The following is a 23,196-nucleotide window of genomic DNA, read 5'->3' on the forward strand; positions in this document are numbered from 1 at the left end:
CATCTTGTTTGGTTTAGGAATGTTTGTGAAGCTCTTATTAAAATGCTTTACAAATTTTCCACGAACTGCGTTGTGAAGTCTCAATCATAAAACTTTGATTTGCGCGGGCAAACCTCATCTTCTTCTGCACCACATTGTTTTTAAAGCAAGCAGCATAAAGTGCGACTGGAATTTCAAGTAAAATATTAGTTATAACAACACTGGAGTGTCATTCTTTGAAACAACTGGACATTAATATTTCCTTTAGAGTTTCCATAAATTTTGAAAATTTGGTATGCTCAGTTTTTGAGTCACCCAGTATCATATCATGAAAACATCCGTCATTTCAAACCACTTTTATACCTGGAAGTACACATCTACGATTAAAGTTTGCGAAAATAAAGCACACGCATAGATTTTTCCTGAAACGTAGCCAGTATATCGAAAATTGCAAACATGTACTGAAAATGTGTTCCAACTAAACATTTCCCTTAAAACGATTTGCGAGATTTTTCATATTTTCTTCTAATATTTAACTTTCAGCCTGTACATTTTTTTTTTATAAAATACTAACCGAAATTTTAAACGCGCATCCACTTCAAGAATTTGTAAATGGAATTTTAATAAAAAGAAAAAAAAGTACATGAAGTTCTGATTTGATTTGACTTGACTTCTCCGCAAATTGACAGTAGTCGTAATGACAACTGTGAATTTGCAGACTCAAATGTTGATAGATTGTTAGTACCCTGTACTAGATAATTATGTTTGGAATTTGAAATTTCCGTTATTAGCCAGTCTAGATTTGAATGCTGAAAGTTATTAATTTCTCTACTGCCAGAATCTAGTAAATCCAGTTTATATTTTGATGTATATGCCACATATTTGTTGAGAGATTAATGTAGATGGATCTAAGTTCCCATATTTATCACCATTGAAGCAGGTAACAACGTAAAGCAGAAATATTAATCCATTTTAAAAAGACTATTGAAGATTTGAATCAGTAACCTATTGTATACTGTTATTCATTGTAATTCATTGTATTCTATTGTACATCATATTAATAAATTAGTAATTGGAATGAATTCATATTAATTAAAAATAATTAATATGGAATTTTGTTTTCCAGGTGCAAAAAAAAAAATTATTTCGTTGTAAAGATATTCGTTTAATATTATATGTTTAACAATAACGCTCTGAAATTTTGTTACTCACTTTCTAACCTTATAAGGTATTTTGTCGCTTCTTCCCGCATGCTTTCGTGTTGTAACTACAAGCATACTCTACGCATATTCGAGAGGTCCAGGGTTCGAGTGCCGGCGAGGGCAAAGCACATTTTTCATGTCTACTATTTCAAACATGCTAATGACATCCTTTGTGCTTGTAAATAATTTAGCAATATGTTACGAACAGTTTCTCAAGTACTCTAATGAATCATCAATAAACTAAGTTTTTATCTCAGATTCAGTTCCATTTTTAAATAGTAGCAATAAGATCAATTAAACTATGCTGTGGTCTCCAAAGCAAATTTCATGCAGTCCTAATGCAGAATCTAAAACAAAGCGTACGAGCACAATTTTTTTAACAAAATTAAAGTTCGTTATTAACAAAATTCAATTTTCAATTTTAAATTTGGCGTACATAATATTTTTTAAAACATACAAAAACGTCATAATAATAACGCACAGGAAAAATTCAAATTTATAATTATTTGCCATCTGAGATCTGCGTGACTTTCGGTATTCAGTTCGTTCATGAAAAACTCTCCGCGTACCGCACGCGTAACGACGACACTGCTTGAATCACTTCCCTAGAAGCAAGTCTATCCCAACGAGATATATACTGGTAGAGAGATTATCTTCAACCTCCAACCGGTTCCAGCATTAGTGTCACTTGACTTATGGTTGAATTCGGAAAGTCCGGAAATACTTTTAGCCCACCAGCGGCCGAGCGGTAAAGTCGCTGAACACTGGTAGTTCGGACCGAGGTTCGAATCCCGCAAACGGGCTGGCTGCGTGCATGGGCGTTTTCGTGGTTTTCCCCATGTGTAACGTGTATACGAGCCCGTTTCCCTTAAAACGTCCTCCACGAAGACATCCCTCTCCTTAAGGAGATAGCCCTAGTGTGCTTTGCCGTAATCTCAATAAACCAAACTGGAAGTAGTACCTTATATTCATTTCTACGGGACGAAAGACGACTGCTCTTCTTTGTTACATAAAATTTAAGAAAATATCCGTTGCAGCGCTTATGGATGTAAAGAAAGTTTTGTAAAAGGAGGACCTGTAACCTTTTATAGATAAGTTAAAAACTGCATGATTTATTATTTTATTTTCTGTATTTTTGTCATTTTACTATCTCTGTTGAATTGGTTGGAAAGTTTCAGCCATATTGTATAAGAAAATTGCCGCTGTATATGACATTTTCAGTATGTATTATTAGCATCAATATGTAGTAAATACTATGATAGTATTTACTGATATCATCCTTTATAAATAATTGAATATCATATTCTTTTTCCGTGTACTCTGTTGAACTAGAAAGCTGCGCCAACTGGCGCCAACCTTTTCTCGCCAAGTCGTACGCTTTTTGGTTTCGTAAACAAGTACAGCCTGCGATAATAAATAAATAAATAAATAAAAGAAAGAAAAATGTTATTATTATTATTATTATTAAATTATTGAGAAAAGTTTGTGCGATATGTTTACTTTGTAACAAAAAAAAAAAAAAAAAGTTGAAAATCTTGATTTATGCAATATTGAACATAATCATTTAAATAGCATTATTTTAAAATCGGATTACTTTTATAAAGCTCAGTGCTTTATCATTATTTTCTATAAAATCAATTAAAATAAAAATAATCTGGACTATAATTCTGTCTCATCTACGATGCTGTTGGAAATTTATCGTAATTGAAAAAAATATGATATGAAAATTTACAATATTTTAAAAAGTAATCATTTATAAAAAAGAGAGAGAATTTTTAACTATAATATCGGTTTGTTTTGTTTAATCCTAATGATAAATACTGAGTTGAAGCTTGTTATCTTTTTATATATATATTCAATATAAAATATTTGTTTTAGTTAATAAGATGTAATTGATCCCCCATGACATATACATCAGTGCAGAAATTAATATTTAAGATTACATTATTTTGTTCCAGTAATATAATCTCAAGAAAAAGGAGGTGGTGCGAATTTTAGAAGTTTAACCTACGTGCAGTGAAATGTAATTGAGTTTGTTAACAGATTTTTTATGAAGAAAAAATTGTTGATGGCAAAATCAAAATTACTTTGATCAACATTGCCTTGAGCAGAAATTTTTGTCATGTTTGATTTTATAATTCAAAAAGAAAATTTTACTTTGGAAATGTACATTTTACAGCTGGTCTGCAAAATATGAAATCTTACTAAATTCAATGTATAGCAGCATACAGTTAAGGCAGTAGCTTCTAAGTTTGCATGAAGTTTTCTAGGTGAAATTATTTCCTAGGTGATTATTTATGACATTGCTAGGTTTATAAGTACTTTATATGCAAGTAACTGCATAAAATAGGCATTTATAATCAGTGAAAGACCTTTTTAAAAATAAAAATTTATTTACTATCGTACATTTCCAGAATGCGAGTATTATTGGTAACACTGAAAGGTCAGAGGTAAATGAAATTCTTCCAAAAACTATTTCTGTCTTTAAATTAAAAATTATGTTTACTAAAATATAAGTAAGTAAAATATATTTCTATTATTAAAATATTAGAATGTGATTTTTTTCCTCTTTAGGATGCAATGCATTAAAAGGAAATGTTAGTTTTTACCTTTTCAAATATTATAATAGCATCGTAATTAATTTTGAATATTTTTATTTTTTAATATTATTCAAAAAATAAAGTTTTCCCATCTCAATTTTTCATTATTTATTTTAGATTTTCTTCCTAAAATTATTAAATGAAATTTTATATTTAATTAAATATATATTTCATCAATTGTATAAGTACATATATTACAATGTGATTTTCTTTTCCTCTTTAGGATGCAATGCATTAAAAGTAAACAAATATTATGACAATATTACTATTAATTTTTAAATGTTATTCAAAAAATAAAGTTTCCACCTTAATTTTTTGTTATTTATTTTAGATTTTAAGCAACGGAGCAAATAATTTAAAGTGATTATTAAAAAATATAGATAAAATATTTAGGAAAAAAAGCATTAAGTTTTATCTAAAAATAATTGTAAAAAATCGAATAATCTAATTCGAGATCGTTATCTGCCAAGTGCCATCAGATAGAAATAAAAAGCACTCACTGCCATATCAAAAGCGCACCAAACCTGCAATGAACAGTCTAAGATATCATTTCCCAAGATCGCCAAGGCTACAAATCACGTGGTATATGCGGCAGCTCGGCTAGTAGACGAATTCCCTGTAGAATAAGCCGTCTACTTGTTATATGAAGTCGTTGGTCTACCCCCTCGTTATAGTCCGGACCTAACTCCATCTAACTTCCATTTATCTCACATCCCAAGAAATTTCTTGCCGGCCAGCACTTTGCAAGTGATGATGAGATCAAGATAAACGTCCAAAGAGATGGTTCACGTCTCAAGCGGCAGAATTCTACGACGTACGTAAAGTAGAAGCGGGTATGTTGCAAGATATGATACGTGCTTTAATTCGCATGGTGAATATGTCGAAAAGTAATTTAAGATGTAGATTTTTCTGTAATAACAGACAAATGAAAACACATTGCTAGCCTTTTTTAATATCCAAAAGGTAAATTTAGAAGTCAAACAACAAAAATTAAGCGTTATATTTGCATAATTTCCAGAATCGCTGTTTTCGAACTTATCTTATCTCGTCTATTTGCACTTTGGCAGCTGAGGAAGTCGGTTCAATTAAATCATCGAAACTAGTCTTGGAAAATTTGCAAATATAACGTTGATTTTTGTTGTTTAACTTCTAAATTAATCTTCTAAATTTGTTCGGCGGCTTATTTTAACCTAAATCCGAAAGCTGCTTCCTTTCTGGATGAGATTTGTGTAAGAGGATATGCAGGAGTGTGAGGTAATATTAGTAGTTCATCCGGGTTCAAATATCGGCAGACGGACTAGCTGCATGGATGTTTTTCTCGGGGATAAGGTAAACAGACGGCAATTTCTCTCTAGAACGTCGTCTAAGAAGATATTCCTTCCATTAAAAGAATAGCACTTCTCAAAACTTTGTAGGTTCCCTCACTCTTTTCGGCTAAAGTAAATGTCGAAGAACCTAGTGAACTATTAAGCGACTTATTGCTTAGTTCAAATAACGCGATTCTAAAATCTCATTCTGGTAAGGAGTTGTAAGCGGAAACAAGAATTACAAGGAATTACCTGAAAATTAAAACTCAAGAATGGTTCACTACGCTTTATTTCACTCAAAATAAAATGAACAGTTGGCCTCTTTCTCGGGCTTACAACAAAGCCTCCCCTCTGGCTTAAACTCAGAATGAGAAATAAGAACCAGCCGGCGAAATCAAAAGACACGTAAAGTAACAGCTTCAAGAGGAAATGAACAGTCGGCCCTTTTCTCGGGCTTACAACAAATCCTCCACTTGGGCTTAAACTCAGAATGAGAAATAAGGACTAGCCGGCGAATATCAAAAGGCTCGTAAAGTAACAGCTTCAAGCGAGATTTAGCCCGAAGGCAAACACGCTCTTTTCAGGATTTCTAGCTCTCTCTGGCCAAGTAAGTTGAACCTTCCTTAAATACTACTTCTAATTCATTTGCATTCAACGCGATTCTAAAAATTCATTCTATTAAGGAGTTGTAAGCAGAAACAAGAATAAACAATTGAAAATTAAAATAACTGTGAACCTTATAACGTAATAAATCGAATGTTCACAGTCTGAATTTCTATACTTGTTAACAAAGAAAACAATCTTTCTAGATAAATATAAACAATCCTTTTCCAACTTTCCTCCATTCGCACGTTTCTTTCTTGTACCATCCAAAAATGTAAAACGTACTTTACATTACAAGCATCTTCTTTTAAATGTTCCAGTGTTACATGTTCGATATATTTGGGCAAGAACCGAAAAACATTTTGAATGCATTTTAAAGAATACGTTCAGCTTCCGAATTTAATTTATTGTATATTCATTCCATAACCACTTATCTGGAATCCTATTTCAACTCTCCCATCTTACGGTTTCAATGTGTTAATGGTTTTTATATGTTCTACACCATTCTTCAGGAAAAAGTATATTTCCGCAATTACCTTGAAAGCGAAAACGTGAGCGAATGGGTAGAAAATGTCACAATCGATCGTTTCCTTTCACGCTTTTCATGAGAGTTTAATGGACTTACACCCGCAACTGTCGTTGTTTTCCGATACTTTCATACATTTAATGATGCTTTCCTGCTTGAGTTTCGTAAGAAATTCCTCCCTATCTTATTGGATTTGAAACCAAGTTCCACTGTGCTGCCACTAAGTGGGATAAATGTGATATTAAATTAGATTTTGAGAAAATCCACGAAATCAAATTAAAGATATCTTCGAGCAATAATAGCATTAACAGCATGAAATCATCAAATTATTAAAGTTACAAAAGAAATCTCTAAAATATCGAAAGTTTAATGAGTTTATGAAAAATTCATGAAAACAGAGACTAAAATAAGTAATTCACAAATGTAGCCAATAAATGCTGTTTAAATTTAGGTTAAAATTAGGTTTTCATGAGCAGATCCAAAACGTCGCGCCACTCAAAGAGTTAAATAAAGCGAGTTTTAGGAGCAATATGCTACCTCTTCATCAGACGCAAAACCTATTAAACAATCAGCTACTTCTACAATTGACAGAGAAGAATTCATTTTCTTTCTAAACCGTGTTTTGGTTCTTACCTCCTGCTAACCTATATGCATAGGTAAACTAGGTAAAATATTTGGTCAAAAAATTCGATAGTGAGTTTTCAGTGACTGAACATTAATTAAGGCCCTTACAATACGTTTTTTACTGTTTTTACAATGATGTGCATCTGCATGTGTTTGTGTGTGAGGATTGTTTTTTGTCCATAAATAATAATTCCCTCCCCGGGGGTTGACTTAGGTGAGCACCTGTGAAGTACTGGTCAGGATCTGTACCTAGGCAGTCTGAACCACGGGGGGCATAATAACAGACTTCACAGAAGGCCTGAGGGCTCTCGGGACAGAGTAAGGCTCGTCAGAGACCGTACTGGTACTGCCTTGTCTGCCCTTGCTCTGTGGGGTCGAAACATTGTGGACTGATCCACGGGCGGGACGGCATTAATTCCGATAGGCGCCTATAAGGTCGCATTAGGACGGAAGCCGTCTCGTTCCATCAGCGTTGTCCATAAATAATATATCAATCTTCCAGAAATTTCTAACTAAACAACTGAACTGAGATGTTCTATCTCTGGCTTTTTATCGGTCGCGAGTAATTTTGGTAATTTCTGCTTCTCGAGATTTCTGGAACACAAAAGAGTAGAACTGCGGTAACAGCTAACATAGTGTTCAATTAAATTTGTTCAAATTAAATATAAATTACCGAGATAAACTTTTATTCAATGTTAAAGTACCTGTGCTCCTGTATTTTAACTTTTCCGGCATAGCCTTCTCTCAAAACTCGTCTCGCACTGCCTTGCACGGGAAAATAAAACAATTTGAATTATAATTCTACTAGTATTAGATATCTAAATACAAATTTCATAATATATTATTATATAATGCAAAATTTCTCAGATTTATTATCTGAAACTCGTATATTCCTACGAAATATCCAGGCGCGGTGAGATAGCTTTCCCGCAAAGCAGGTTTAGGTTTGCCATAAAATAGCAAGGGAAGGCAGAGTTACCACATTAGGAGAGAAATAGCCCATTTGGCGATGAAATTGGCGATATACCATGGACGGATGGAGAACCTTCTGGCACGAATTCTTGCCGGTTTAGCACAGAATGTTTTCGAACACAAGCCGAAAGCTATATAAACCCTGCTGGCCCGCAATCAGTTAAGAGAGTGCCCCGCATAGAGTGCGAGACAGTCTCGAGTTAGTTAGCCCGTGCGGAGTCGATCGAGTTGACAGCCGGGTAGCGAGTGCCGAGTGGGTTGTCGAGTGCATCGAAGAGTCTCTTAGCGTATCGCGGTTAGTGCATCGTCGAGAGAGTGTGTTAAGCTCCGTGAACGACTGAACCGAAGAGTCGGGAGCTGTGCTCTGTGTGCCGTCGAGTGCATCGCAAATTGTAGCGCGGAGAGTCTCAAGAATACGTGGAGTTCCGAGAACGACCAAGCCGAGTCGGGAACTGTACTTCTGTGCCGCTGATTGTTCCAGCGAGTGTATAGAAGATCTTTGACGACTGTAAAGCGTGACTATGGAGCTGTCCTGATTAATATTGGTAAATAAACTGTGTTTCGATAGTCCATCAAGTGCTGTCGTCGTTTTTCTCTCCAAATCCACACCAACCCCGTACGAACGTCAACGAAGAAAATAACATAACAACTGGTGTCAGAAAAAAACACAACAATATGTATATAAAACCATGACTGAGAACAGCATATATTATACTATGTGATATATGTTGTTCTCAGTCATTATACTATGTGATTATACTATGTGATAAAACAAAAATGGTATTTTACTCAGAAAATCTTCGTGGAAAAATATAGAAACTCTATATTTAGAGTTTAAATAAACGCCAAGACTATTTCTGTACATGATATGTGTATATAATTAAGCCATAGAAAAGAATGATTTGTACAACAGCTTTATATTTGGACAGCTTCAGAACGCCTATGTTAGACATGTTTTCAAGGGAAAAAAATGCATTTGCTATTCTCATGCATTGTCGATGAAGACGAGGCACAAGAGAAAATAATAAATTTGGAACTTTTGCAATAGCAAATCCGGTATTGCAATTAGTACTTTTTACTGACGCACGGTAGTCACTATTCACCTGTAAATTAAAAAATTAATCGGCTTTGTTTATTTGCATCTAAATATCACGGGAAAATGAATTCAGATGGAAATCAATTAAGATTTCTTGATACAATAAAAACAACGCAGAAGAAAATTAAATCATTGCATTCGTCTCAAAGTATTTATTTTATCACTTAATTTTCTTAAGTTAAAATTGAATTAAATTATATGTCATTCAACTATCCCAAAATACAGACGACGTTGACGAAAGCATGCGATTGCACGTGACGACATTTTACGTCAAAAATGTTTCGTTAATGTCAGCATTATAAATAAACAGCTACCATTGGCACCGCTTTGTTTTCAGATTAAGATATTTGACACGATATGTTACCTCCATGTTAATTCTTTTATTGATATCGAGAAAAAGTTGTCATATTACATTAAATTTAAATCACGAGGTCATATGTTTTAACATTAACCTGAAGTGTCAGAAGTTTTTTTTTTTCTGGTTTGGCAACAATAAAATATATACGAATTGATTTCTGCTTGGAAAGTATGAACTGATTTCCTTCATACTGAAATTTTTTTCACACACTTTTTTTGAAGGTGTGCTTAGAACTCATAAATTTTGATTTGGTCATAGCTAGCACATTTGTATACAGTACATTAAATTAATAGATCATTTTATTTTCAGTTTTTCAGTAAATAGATCTTATAAATATTGCTTTGATCGTAGACCGCTTATCTGTCGGCTTTACCCTCTAGTAAGCTTTGTTTGACACTGTAAAGTTAATTAACTTCATTTGTAGATTTTCTAATGAGTTATTCAGGTTCGTTTCTAATGGAAATGAAAATCACATAAATTTTAGCTTCAAATAAGTAAATCTTTAAATCTTTCAAAAACCGGATTTGTAACAAATACAACATTAAAATATCTTAAATTAATAATGAATTTATTTAAGATATCCGGATTTTATCCGGGCCGGATAAAATTGCGTCGGTTGCTGTATGCATCCTACGGGCAGTCAGTTTGAGAACACTAATTATTAGCTTATTTCCTTCATTTCTAATGAGGTGTTTTCTTACAGTGTGTTCTTTTTGTTTTGAATACTGATATTATAATTTAACTAATATTTTAATCAAAATTTAGAGTAGAGAAGTCTTTATCTGTGGTTGGTAGAATAACTCGTTCAAAAGAAAATGCCACACTGATATTTAAGTCATATTTTAGTAGAAACCATGGAAATGAATAATTAGATCATAAGTTTTATCTCTCGTGTCAGAAGGAACAAATATTTCAGGCACGAAATCTGACTAATATTTTCCTACGTAAACAAGTAATTTTTCGTAGTAAACGCAAGTGAGTCACGCAAGATCCTCATTTTTGCTTCTAATTTCAGTCTCACTCGTCTCATATTTCGGTTGCTTTATGAAATTCCAAAGAAGCATCAATTTGTGTCACGAGATTTAAGAAAGAGTTAAAAAAGCAAATCATAATATCACTATTGCGCATGCATTTATATTTTAGCATAATATGACAAAAGAATAAATTACAGCTCATGCAATAAAAAATATAACTTTGAATATTCTAGGAAATTTAAACAAATTATTGATTCATACGGAGGCAGAAGGCAATCTTTCTGAAAAGAACATATAGTTAACCTTTCTCATTTTTAATATATATATATATATATATAAAACTTAAATACGATGGCTGATTTAAAAAATAATCCTCGACCTCAAAATTAACATTCTAAATTTGGTACTTTCCCTCATAAATTCATTTGTTCTCCGAAATTCGAGATCATTCCAAATTACATAACACTGCTTGAAAAAGGTAACTAAAACTATAAACTAATATTGACCAATCATAGCTTAGAATACTCTCTGCACCTACGAAGTATAAATACTGAGTACCGAGCACTGCGCTTCCCTTTTTTTCCTGACTTCTGCCATGCAAACAACTTCGCGCCGCTTATGCTTCCCTGCCTGAAATGACGTCGTAGATTTTTATCTTTGTATATAAAAATTATTTGTATTCAACTATGACCGAAAAGTAATTTGTCTGGCAAAGAAATAATTTTTGATGTGCCTAAAAATAAAGATGGTGATTCGCCGAAGTTACTTTTGTCAACGCCTTATTCCTGCCTTATCCACCCAGCCATGTCTACAGCCAGAAGTTAAAAGCACAGGATTCATGAACGCGCACTTAGTATATTACATATATATATATAAACAAAAGTTTAGAAATTTCAAGTTTAATTTATCAAGTATTAAATTAGCGCAATATCCTGCGAAAATAATTTAATAATCAAGATATAATAATTAAATCAAAAAAGGGAAACAAGTGTTAACAGTCTAATAGAAGGTACATATATGAGACCCGAAACAAAAAATAACAATTCAATAAAAAAGTATGCAAATATAAAACAGTTGAAAATTTTTACATCGTTTTCACGTTTTCAAGAAGCAGCCGAAGATATTCGAAATAGCCACTTTTCTAAATTCTTGAAATAATTCCGATAAAGTACTAAATAAAGAATTAGTTTAATTGAAATTTTAGTTAAAGTTCGCCAAACGTACAATAATGTAGAAAATTAAAATACATTTTTATTAAAATTTAATAATTTTTAGTTCCTTAAGAAATTATTCTTTGGTTATTTTTTAAATTAAAATTGAAAATTATTTATGTTATTGCACTTTTAATGGACTTTAATTAATAATTTTAAATTAGCTTTTTATTTCGCACTTTCATTTTAATTATTTCAAGAATTTATAATCTTTCAGGTATAATTCAGAACTCCCGGCTAAATGTTTTCAGCTGCTGCTTGAAAAAGACTCAGACATTTTCAACAATTTTTTGTATTATTAGATTATTTTTCGTTTCTGCTTTAGTTTTGATGTATGTACTTCCTGCTAGACGTTTTTGATTTAATTATTATCGTTTCATTATATATATATTAATTGTTTGTTTTGATATATCGATATATACAGTGGATGGACAAAAATATGGAAACACCTTGTGAAATGCATGTTTGAAAAGAAAGATTGATTTTAATGAAATATGTAGGTGGCGCTGGCGTTTCTGACTACTGACGCCACCTATACAACTTCGTAAATGTGCTAAACAGTTCAGTTGTTGTCGGAGTACTGTTATGTGAGATTGTCATTGCATTATGTCAGAGTTAACAGACTTCGAACGTGGGCAAATTGTTGGAGCACGTATGGTAGGTGCTTCCGTAAGCAAGGTAGCCGAGGTGTTTAGTGTTTCAAGAGGTATTGTATCGAAGATTTATTCCGCATATTTAAAAAGCGGAAAAACATCATCTGCTAAATCACAGCGCGGACGAAAGTGTGTCCTGAGTGATCGTGACAGACGATCATTAAGGGCAATTGTGACGAAAAATAAGAAGACCACAGTTGCAAAAGTTACTGCTGAAATGAATGTTGTGTTACCGAACCCTGTGAGTACCAAAACAATTAGAAGAGAGCTTCATAAACAGGGAATTGCTGGCCGTGCTGCAATTGAGAAGCCACTCATCAGTGATGCTAATGCCCGTAACAGGAAAAGGTGGTGTTTAATTCATAAAGTCTGGACTATAGAGCAATGGAAGCGAGTAATATGGTCTGACGAGTCTTCTTTCGCATTATTTCCCACTTCTGGCCGAGTTTACGTCTGGAGAACGCCATCTCAAGCCTATAATACAGACTGCTTGTTGCCAAGAGTGAAACATGGCGGGGGTTCTGTTATGGTTTGGGCAGCCATATCGTGGTTCTCTGCTAGCCCCATGATAACTGTGTCAGGGCACATGACTGCCAAGACCTATGTGAACATTTTGGCCGATCAAGTTCATCCCATGGTACAAACTTTGTTCCCCGATGAAGATGGTGTCTTCCAAGACGACAAAGCCCCTGTTCACACAGCTCACATTGTCCAGGACTGGTTTTCTGAGCACGAGGATGAGTTGTCCCACCTCCCCTGGCCACCACAGTCACCAGACCTGAATATTATCGAACCTTTGTGCTCTACATTGGAACGGAAATTGCGTTCTCGTTATACACCGCCAACATCGTTATCTGAACTTGCCACCGTTTTGCAGGAAGAATGGTATAATATTCCCTTGGCAAACATACAGGAACTGTATTTATCCATTCCGAGAAGACTGCAAACTGTTTTGGATGCCAACGGGTTTCCTACACCATATGAAGCAAAGAAACATGTTTTTTAAAGGTGTTTCCATATTTTTGTCCAACCCCTGTATATGTAGCAATATAAATTAATTTAATACGTTTTAAATCCATCCCATATTCAGTTTGGATATGCAAAATTAAAAACCCAGAAGCACAGTGTAAACAGCATGAAAGGTGCAAAAAAAACCAAAATGAAAAAGTGAAAAAGTCTTTCGTTGCATATTCATCTGAAGACTGGTACAAAGAAAAAATTAAATACATTATCCTGTCTCTAAACTAACAAAGACACAAACTGAAAAGAGTTTAATACTTACAGTAATCTCAGAAATTTAATAAAATTAATGTATGTTTGTAACAGTTAACCCAACAGGCCATAGTAAGTAATGCAAAAATTTTCAAAATTGTAGCTTCAAAACATAAAATAAGTTTAAAAAATCTATTTCTACGTTTTGGGTAGACCAAGTTTAAAAACAAAATATGCAAATACAAAAAATTCAGCTCACGAAAAAATTATAAGACGTAAAATTTTGAATCCATAAAGGTCGGAGTAAAACGTTGCAAAGTTGTAGCATCAAACAGTAAACAAACTTAAAATAGCTTAAAAATCTAATAAGATTATTTTCGCTTTAAGCAGACCGAGTTCATAAACGGTACGGGTATAGTGGTTAGTGGAACCTACTTACGGTACCGAACGGCCCGGGTTCGAATTCTGGGTGTGACATGGATGTTTGTAAATGTATAGTGTCGGTGCAACATGGCGGCACTCCAAATATGGGACTAGCCGAAGATCTTCTCGTGTGGATTGATAGGAGAGGAGTGGGAGACCCCCGGGTCTTCCCCTGGGTGCTCTCTCTCAAGATTGGGGGTGGAAAATAAAAGTCCAGCCTCTCTTCGGAGCATGCTCTAGCAACCATTCTTCTATGTAATATGGACAAGAGAACAACAACGACTTACGAAAAGATAATAATGAAAATTTGAGAATAAAATAAATAAAAAAAATAAAAAACGAAAATATATAATGAAGATTCTTAAATCTGTAACATTCGAGCAACAATTGTTTTGAAATCAAAGAAGATTAATTCGATATCCCAAACCGAAACAATTTTTCCCACATTAATTAACGCAAAATGAATTAATCTATTCCCGGACACCAAACCATTAGTAGTTGCTCAGCAAAAAATACTTAGCATGCGAGTTCATAAAGCAAAGTAGAACTTATTAAATTTAACAATTGCACAATATTAACATGTACACAATATTTAGCACAAAACTAAATAAATTAAAATTAGGAAAACTCTGTAGAGTTATTAAGATGTTTTTTTTTTGTGAAGCATAGAACGGGAAAAATGAGCACTGCCCTGGCCGGGACTCGAACCTGGAATTCTCGAATACGCGCCGAGTGTGCTACCATTACACCACGATGGCATGCAGAAAGGAGGAAGAAATACCTTATAACTTGAACTACATTTTACCAGATCTTTACAAAAGAAAGTTGAGGGCATGAGTAGAAAATGGTGCAGATGCCAAAGGTGCAAAATGCTATTGTTTGAAAGTGAAATCCTGTTTCGTAAAAATATCACGTAGTTCTTGTCTTTCTAAGGCTTTCTTCCTTTTCTTTTCTCTTTCTTTTAACATCGCTCGCCTCTATCTAAGAACCGGAAACTTTGTCTCCTTAAAAGGTTGTCCACTGTAACTTGTTTCCTCTATGCTGTAAAATATTCGTGACGAAACACGTGGCATTGACATTGTAAATATTTATACTACTCGGGGTATTTACAATTATTTATTATGTTGTGTTTCATTATTTGTTCTCTCTGCTCATTCGGAATGATTATTTAATGAGACAGTCACTAACCTATAGATGTCTACAAATTATGACTTGATTCATCTTTACACTAATAAGTTAAAATCAAACGTAATGAAAGTGGGCTTGCAAGGATTTTAAATTAATTAACCAATCAACCTTTACTATAATTCCTTCTTTCCATAGTCCTAATCAAAATGCAAATTAGTCGTATGAGTATTTATGTCGAGGGTTTGAGCGTTTTAGAGCTTTTGACAACCTTGCTTGCATTTACTTCTTATTGCCAGCTCTCCCAAAGTTTATTTCGGCGTTATTCATTTTAATAGCTTATGTTAAAAGTGCGCCGTTAATTATTTAAGGAGACCATTTTTGTGTGACGGCGTTACTTAAATGTGAATTCCAACTTATGTGATATTCAATACTCGCAAGTGACATAATTTTTGGTTGTAAGCACAAGTAATGCCTTCTGTTAAATTTTAAAAATTTAATAAAACTATTATTTTTAATCTTCGTAGGGCTTTGTCATTTTAATTCAGACTAGAGCGATAACTTGTTTGTCAGAAGAGTAGGGTTTGAAGGACATTATTTAAATTTCCTACCCAATTAGAATCCCGTAACCTTAAATAAATGAAAGCATTAATTCCTTTTTCCTTTACTTTCTGATACGAAACAAAGGAAGTACCTTATTTGCGTAAAATTTCGGGTACCGAATTTAAACAGAAATTTTAATTTTGAACGTTCGCAGTTCTATTTTGACTATTTTTATAACTGACATCGGCACATCAGGGAAAAATAAAGGACTCTTTCTTCCAAAACGAGTTGTAAAATATATTTCAAATTAATCAAATTGGATTTTCTCTACGTACATACGTATTTTGAATTATATTTCGCATAATTCAAAACCGATTGGCTGTAAAAACGTCGAAATTTCGTATATGAGTCTGCTATTACATCTAGTTGTGCTCCTCTCTTTTGAATTGCAGTCGGCATACCAAGCGAATATATATATATATATATATATACCAATAATTTATAAGTAGAAAACGTTTCACATACCATCTCCAAGGAACAGAAATCCAATTAAAAGAGTGAAAATTAAAAAACATTTTTTAGTCAGAATTTTAATTAGATTTTTAAATCAGTAATTTCTAAACCTCTATTGCGTTAGCCTTTTAACTTCCGTTTTCATTCTAAAAATAACAGAGCAATAATTTTTCTAACTAATCTTCCTGCAGTTCTGATGCGTTTTTATGGATGAAATCTGAACCCAACATCTGGACATTATTCTGTCATGTGATCTGAAATGTAATTCGGTATTAAAAGGTAATTGCGACTCACTCCTCCTCCTTCGCTCTTCTCTTCTGCTTCATTTCGCTGTGTCGTTTTGTCGCTAGCCACGCAGAGATTATTTTCCGGTTTCGTCCATGATTTAAAAAATGTAAGTTGTTAGGGTGCATAGTGAACCCATAATAACAATGTGCATTATCAAGGAATAAAATTATGTGTGGAATTTACTATTATGTGTATTCTTCGAGTGACATCTTTCTAACTATGCAGCAAAAAAGAATCTCTTCAAGTTATAACGAAACAAACCAACGTCAATACATTGCAACTCTCTCACCAAGTCATCTTATTACAATAATGGCACAGTCATGTTACGCATATATATGTAAATATATATAGAGAGATAGATATATTCATCCTCTTAACCGGCTTAAAAGTTCTTACCTGGCATTTATTTTCGCAATCGTTTAGAGTGTGTATGTCGCAGTCATATATTCCCTATTACAGGATTATTTAAAATGACAAAAAGTTTCATTTTTGGCCTTATAAAATTAAAAACAGAAAACCTATTTTATGAAAATAATGAAATCTAACTTTTAACGTGGTGTCCCGGTTCCTATGCGTATCTTTAGGAAAGTTTTATACTCGTTATGAAAAATTTAAATTATAAGAAGTTTCAGCCCCCCCCCCGCACCGGTAGTAAAAAAAAATGACCGCGATATTTAACTTCAAACTTTGCAATTTTTGACGTCATTTTCAACTTGCTTTCGAAGGATTGTTTAATTTATAAGGTATTTATCAAAACTTCTTGGCGTGTCTTCGTGGTGTGGTGGTCTGCACGCTGGGCGCGTATTCCGGAGGACCGTGGTTCGATTCCCGGCGAAAGCGTTGCATATTTTTCATCTTTCCTGCTTCCAAAATATCTAATGTTTCTACAAATTAATTATAATTATTCGAAGAAATAAGTTTAAATGAAGTTTGACAAAAATGTGTATAATTTAAAGGCGTACAAAGAAGTCTCGGGGTGTCCACACATATTTTTCGCCGTAAATCTCTGCGCCAATGAAAACTAGACTTTAAAGTACATTCAAATACACTAAAAATTTAAATTGCTTGTGATTCTAATAACCAAGGATACAATCGATTTATAGGAGTTCATAAATATAATCTCTACATTGGGTTTGAAATCCTTTGAGAAAGTACTTTCCTTCTCAAAAGCTTTTACTGAAAAATCCTACAGTTTCACAAGAGCACGTCTTGAAAACCATGGTAACCAATCCTGTTCTTGTCAATGCAACCTCTAGAGAAATAGGGAGATGTCTTGACTTTACGGTGGTATAGAAAATGAATCGTTAGAAAAGAAAAACTAAGATGATCAACTACCGGCATGTTTTGGCTTTTATCGACTTTCCTTGAAAAATTCTAAAGAATTTTATTTTGTTTTGGGATAAGAAAAGGATATCTTATGGTATTTTCTAACGTTCATAATCGTAGAATCAACCTTGTATTTAGCGTGTGTATATTGAAACAATCGATTTCGAGGGCAGCTGAAGGTCTCTCCTCATCAGGAGAAAGAAATCTTTTTTTTTTTCTTTTTTTTCTTTTTTTTTTTCTTAGGTATTTTTTTCTCCTGATGAGGAGAGACCTTTAGCTTCCCTCGAAATCGATTGAGTGTTTCAATATACTTACGCTAAATACAAGGTTGTTTTTACGATTTTGATTGTCACATTAGCGTGTTTCTCTTCTAGTCTATTTTCTAACGTATTTTTCCTTTAAACAAAACAGAAATTTTTGAAAAATAAAACATAGCAGACCTCTTTAAACCCATCTAACGAATAGAGAGAAAACTGGAAACAATGTAATATTTATGTCTGTTTTCTTTTCTTTTCTTTTCTTTTTTTTTTTTTTTTTTTTTTTTTTTGTAAATTGAAGTTTTAAATTCTAAGATATGGTAATGATGGCCTTAGCTTCCGTTTGGTGAATTAGTTTGTTTTCAAATTTATCCACTCCCCTTAAAATGCTTATTATGCATTAAGATGTTTAATCAGAAGACCTCGGTTCATGATATGCAAATCAGGATCCTAAGTGGTGACCAAGAAGCGATGGTTCTCAAAGCTTCCGGCAACTCTTGGAGGCCCTGAAATGGGGCAAAAAATTATTAAATCAAACTTATCACCTACAAAATGAGTTGCCACATAGATGTTCACTACTGTTGTCTCAGTTATGCGAACAATTATAAAATAAGTTTTTAATCAGTTTCATAAAGCTATTTTGAAAGAGATTTTAATTCAGTCGCTTTAAGTTATAATAATAACATAGTAAATGACAATAATTGCACAGAGTATCCTTATATGGTTTTGGAGAAATGATTCCAAAATCCAAACATCTTTCTTCCGGTAGGCTATGCAAATAACGAAACATTAAGCTATATAAAAGTAGTGTGAAGTTTTAGAAATAACAGAAGAATCAGAAAAGATATACTGTTAATCGGTTGAAAATCAGTTGAGCTTGCACCTCTATATCCCATAACGCTTCGAACGTCTTCTATATGTATGCTTCGCAGCTGCATGCAAAATTTTAGACAGTAGGAAAATAAAAATAATTAAATTTTGCATCTAGAGTCTTGTTATAATACGTTGTATTCCATGCAGATTGAATTTTACATCTTGCGTAAACATACTGAAATATTTACAATTTATTTAATAAGAGTGTGGCAGATTATTGGCATAAAATTATATATATATATATATATATATAATATATTCAAAAATATGTAAGAGAAAGAATTTGTAAAAGATTGAATTAGCAGTGTAAATTAATTTCCCTTCTCTATTCTAAAAATAGCAACTTCTTTTTGCACTGCGTCATTTCGAGAAAATTCTCTGTCATATGATTCTTACGCAATTCTGATGATGTAAATGGAACTAAAACTCAGCCAGCCAATAATAATTTTACAGCAATATTAACTAGCAAATCAGAATGCTTTTAGAACCAAAACTAGCTCAGGTTGACTTCAGATTTCATCCTGAACATTACGCACTTTCTTTCTACGCTTTAGACTGGCTACTGCTTCTTTCTTGCAACAAAGTTATCGAAAATGTAAGCCTTTTGGAACAGGCACATTTAATGTGCCGACTTGGGTGTAGCCGCAACATGTTGCTGAAATTAAAACTGAAGATTTAATCTGCCTTCGCCTCCAATTTTCTAGTCATCGTTATATAAATTATATATATATATAATATTTTATAAAAGCTTCGTTTAAAAGTTCATACCACATTTTAAACTTAATTACGAAACGTGTAAGCAGCTCACAATGTAGCACTACAGCAATTTGAAAACTATTTTCATTTGATTTTCCTTCTTATTTTCTACTTCCTTGTACGAAGTAAAGAAAGAATTGTAATATTTAGAAATTACCAATATTTAGTAAATTTAGTAAATTATTTAGAATAGGTGAGAATAAAGTAGTTGATTCTTTAGGGGCATTACTTTAAAATTCTGAACAAAAAAAAAAGTAAATTTTTCTTTTATTGTTTTTAGTAATCTATAAGCACTTAATTTTCATTCACGCACTTATTGCCAAGATGTTAAAAACAAATACTTTATCGCTTCACCACAGAAACTAAAGTCGAGGTTAATCTTTTCTAATATACACAAGCAGAAGAATATTGTGCTTACATCTCTTACATAGTGCTTACATAGTATTGTGGTTGTCTCTTGATTTGTATCATTGCTATGTTAGACACATTCCAGATAACATCCATGATTTTTTCATGGTCAGGAGAAAGGATTTGCGTCTTTTATTGTCAAAGATCTTGAGTGACATTGAGACATAATAATTTGCTGTTCCATTTTTGCATTGATTTATATTTATTTCTGTTTAGATTTTCTTGAACTGCTTTTAATTTGTGCTTTCCTGTTAGATAGTTTGTGAAATCATTGCGTTTCGGAACCAGTAGAGGTGAAAAATATGCAATGCCTCCGTCAGAACTCGAATTCCAAACCTTTCTATGCTAGCCAGATGTGCTTTGAAGTTAAATCCCCAACGCATGCCGTAAGGAGGAAGAAAATTCTTACAATTTTACCAGCATTGGTTGATATTATTTTTTTTTAGAAGGGATCTCGGGATATCACAGGATACGATTCGTAGAAGACTAAGTGACGCTGGGTTCAGATCTCGACGTCCATTAAGACGTTTAGTGCTGACACTCCACAAAGAGTGTGACTGTCTTGAAAGTGAACAGCTGGGTCAGCCGTTCACTATTAGTCGTGCTGTGAGCTATTCGGACTGCTCGCAGGTACGTTGACGACATTTTGTAACTGATCGCATTGCCTAAGCCAGCAGGTCATCCAGGATTTGTTTTCCAGCACGACAACAAACGGCAACATATAGCACGACTTTTCCAATTATGTCTTCGACGTTTTAATGTCTTCAACTGGCTTGCCAGTTCTTAACGCCTGTCGAAATCGTTGGAACGTGTTACTCAGGCAAACTCAGTCGTGTGGAAATGCGTCTAAATTCGCTAACCAGTTGCTCCATTTGTGGCACAATCTACCGCAGAGGAACAACGGCAACATAATATACTCCATATCGAAACGAATATCGGCTTGTACAGCTCCCAGAAGTAGCTTTACCATCTGCTGAGTTTCACATCCTTGTATTTGCTATTCTTAAATAAAGCGCATTTATCTTCTCGAACACTTCTGAGTTCTGTACTTGAATTGGTTGAATCGATTCTTGGTGCATGTATTTTTTTGCAGCAGAGTTCATATGGATAATTGATTACACCCCACAAATTGTTTTGAATTATTTTTATGTTTATGTTAGTCACTTTATATTATCCGTTCAAATACAGTATATTTTCAAATAGTTTTATAATGCCCGAATAGCTTCGGAAAAATACATCTAAAGATTTATATTGTTGACTTTCATATTTTCAGTAATTTGCTCAAAAACAACAAAAAAAAAAAAAAAAAAAACCACTAAATTACCACTAAATAGGTTGTAACCGACAATTGTAATCTATCACGGTAATTGAGAAAGTTCATAAAATTACAGTCGGTAGTATTTAAGGCAAGAGTTGGTGCGTGTTTCTTATATTTTTTTAATTTTAGATGATACAGTTCCCTTCCCGCATTGCGTGATGACATTTAATTAAAAATTCGATGCTGTGCAAGAACAATAAACGCGTACAAATTCCATTACTCAAGGCAAACAAAAAGTTTTAGAAAGGAATAATCAGTAAATGTAGAAATTTATATTTAAATTGCACGAAGTCCTCAAGGAAAGTTTAATTTCATAAGCACCTTTTTGAGCTCCTAAACTTGTAATTAAAATATGTTTAACATTTTGGGACCATAGCTTATGTTAGATGTATTGACCCAAAGTTTTATGAAAGAAATATTGGATTAACAGTTTTATATGCTTACATTTTAAGTGAGAGACCGAAATATGTTGCTATGTGTCAAATCCTCTTTTGTGGAACATCCTAGCAGTCATAATACGTGAGTGGAATATTAATTAATTCTGCTCATACACATCTAAACACAGAACATTTTTCTTTGCTCAAAGGATTCTGAAAGAGTCTGTACACATATTTTTTACGCGATTTCCATTGTAAAATGTTTTGTGTTTTAAATATTCTGTTTGATAACACTTATTCTTCCCTATCTTTCTACACCGTGATTTAGAAGACAATAAAGACTTCTGTAGTCTCGAAAGGGGTATTTTATCTCATTCCTCTTGAACAGCTTTCCAAAGTCCAAGGACGGATGTTGTTCGGCGTTTAGACAAACCGCTTTTTAAAAGTCCAAAAGCTCAAAAATTTCCGAGCGATACATGAGGAGATTTAAAAAGGATCTGATCTTGAAACCCGTTTCTTGCTCTATTTTTTTGCAGGAAATTAACAGTGGATTTTGGCGGGCTATTGCTTGCTCTGTCTTGATGCAATTCTATTAAGTGATGGCACTATGGATAAAGAGAAGGTATTTTGTATATGAACAATTGGGTTTAAACTATGTTCCCGATAATATATGGAGTGCTATTAATATTTTTCATCCCTCTCTTTATTTTTAGTTTGCCGTTATATACAAAACTAGCTACAGTTATAAATTACTAAAAGTTTTCTTTGGATCCTTTGAACCATGTTTATAAGATATTTCTCCCGCCTTCGTAGCATGCCTTCGTGGTATAATAGTCAGCACGCTCGGCGCGTATTCGAGAGGTCCGAGATTCGAGTCCCGGCAAGGATATTGCTCATTTTTCACATCTCCGACATTAAAAAAAATCTTAATGACTCTACATGTTTTAAGAATTTTTCTCCTCTTAGATGAATGTATTTTTATTGAAATCACTTAAATACACCCAAGATGCATCTACTATAAAAATATTTTTCCATTTTTCTCCGCATAAATGTTTCTCACAAAGAATTCTGCATCGTGTTCTGTCTTTGTCGACGTGTCGTGGAGAAAGACGATGCACATCATGTTTTTTCGATTTTTTTAGGATTCAAATTAGCATTATTCACCTTGTTTACAGTTGACAATGAGCATTTCAATGATTTTGGAACTTATCTTTGAATTGCCGGATTTTCTTTTAACAACATTAGCAACTTTTGAAGCATTCATTTTTTACTTGGATATGTATTTGGAACTATTCTTCAACTTGAAGCCAAATTTCGACTTTTTTTTTCCTTTTAGACAATATTACTTCTCGCAGCTTTAGATATCAAGAAAGCATGGTTTCACAGCGTTTTTAATAACTAAATAGGAATAAATTATAATGTTTCAACCTAGAATTTACAGCAATGTGTGTGAAAACTTGAGAACTGGTAAGCGAATAATCGCTTAGTTCAGAAAAATAGAAACGTAAACTCACGAAGGGCTAATTACCGTTTGTTGCTCAAAATAACGTTCACGGTCTGTCCTCTCTCAGGACGTACAGAAAAGCGTCTACTTGGATTTGAACTCAAGAATAATAAGAAATAAAATTTAACTAATGCTTAACTAAAACCATATAGCCGAAGCTATCAAAAT

General features: G+C 33.4%; 1 protein-coding gene across 1 annotated transcript in view; it reads right to left on the reverse strand.

The window, feature by feature from the left end:
- LOC118186930 (otoferlin-like) overlaps window positions 1-23,196 on the reverse strand; it is a 963,443-nt gene that overhangs the window by 536,245 nt on the left and 404,002 nt on the right. The window lies entirely within an intron of this gene.

This window comes from Stegodyphus dumicola, chromosome 3 (assembly GCF_044657685.1).
Source record: "Stegodyphus dumicola isolate Sdum_Otavi_A_Nest chromosome 3, ASM4465768v1".
In the NCBI taxonomy this organism is placed as follows: domain Eukaryota; kingdom Metazoa; phylum Arthropoda; class Arachnida; order Araneae; family Eresidae; genus Stegodyphus; species Stegodyphus dumicola.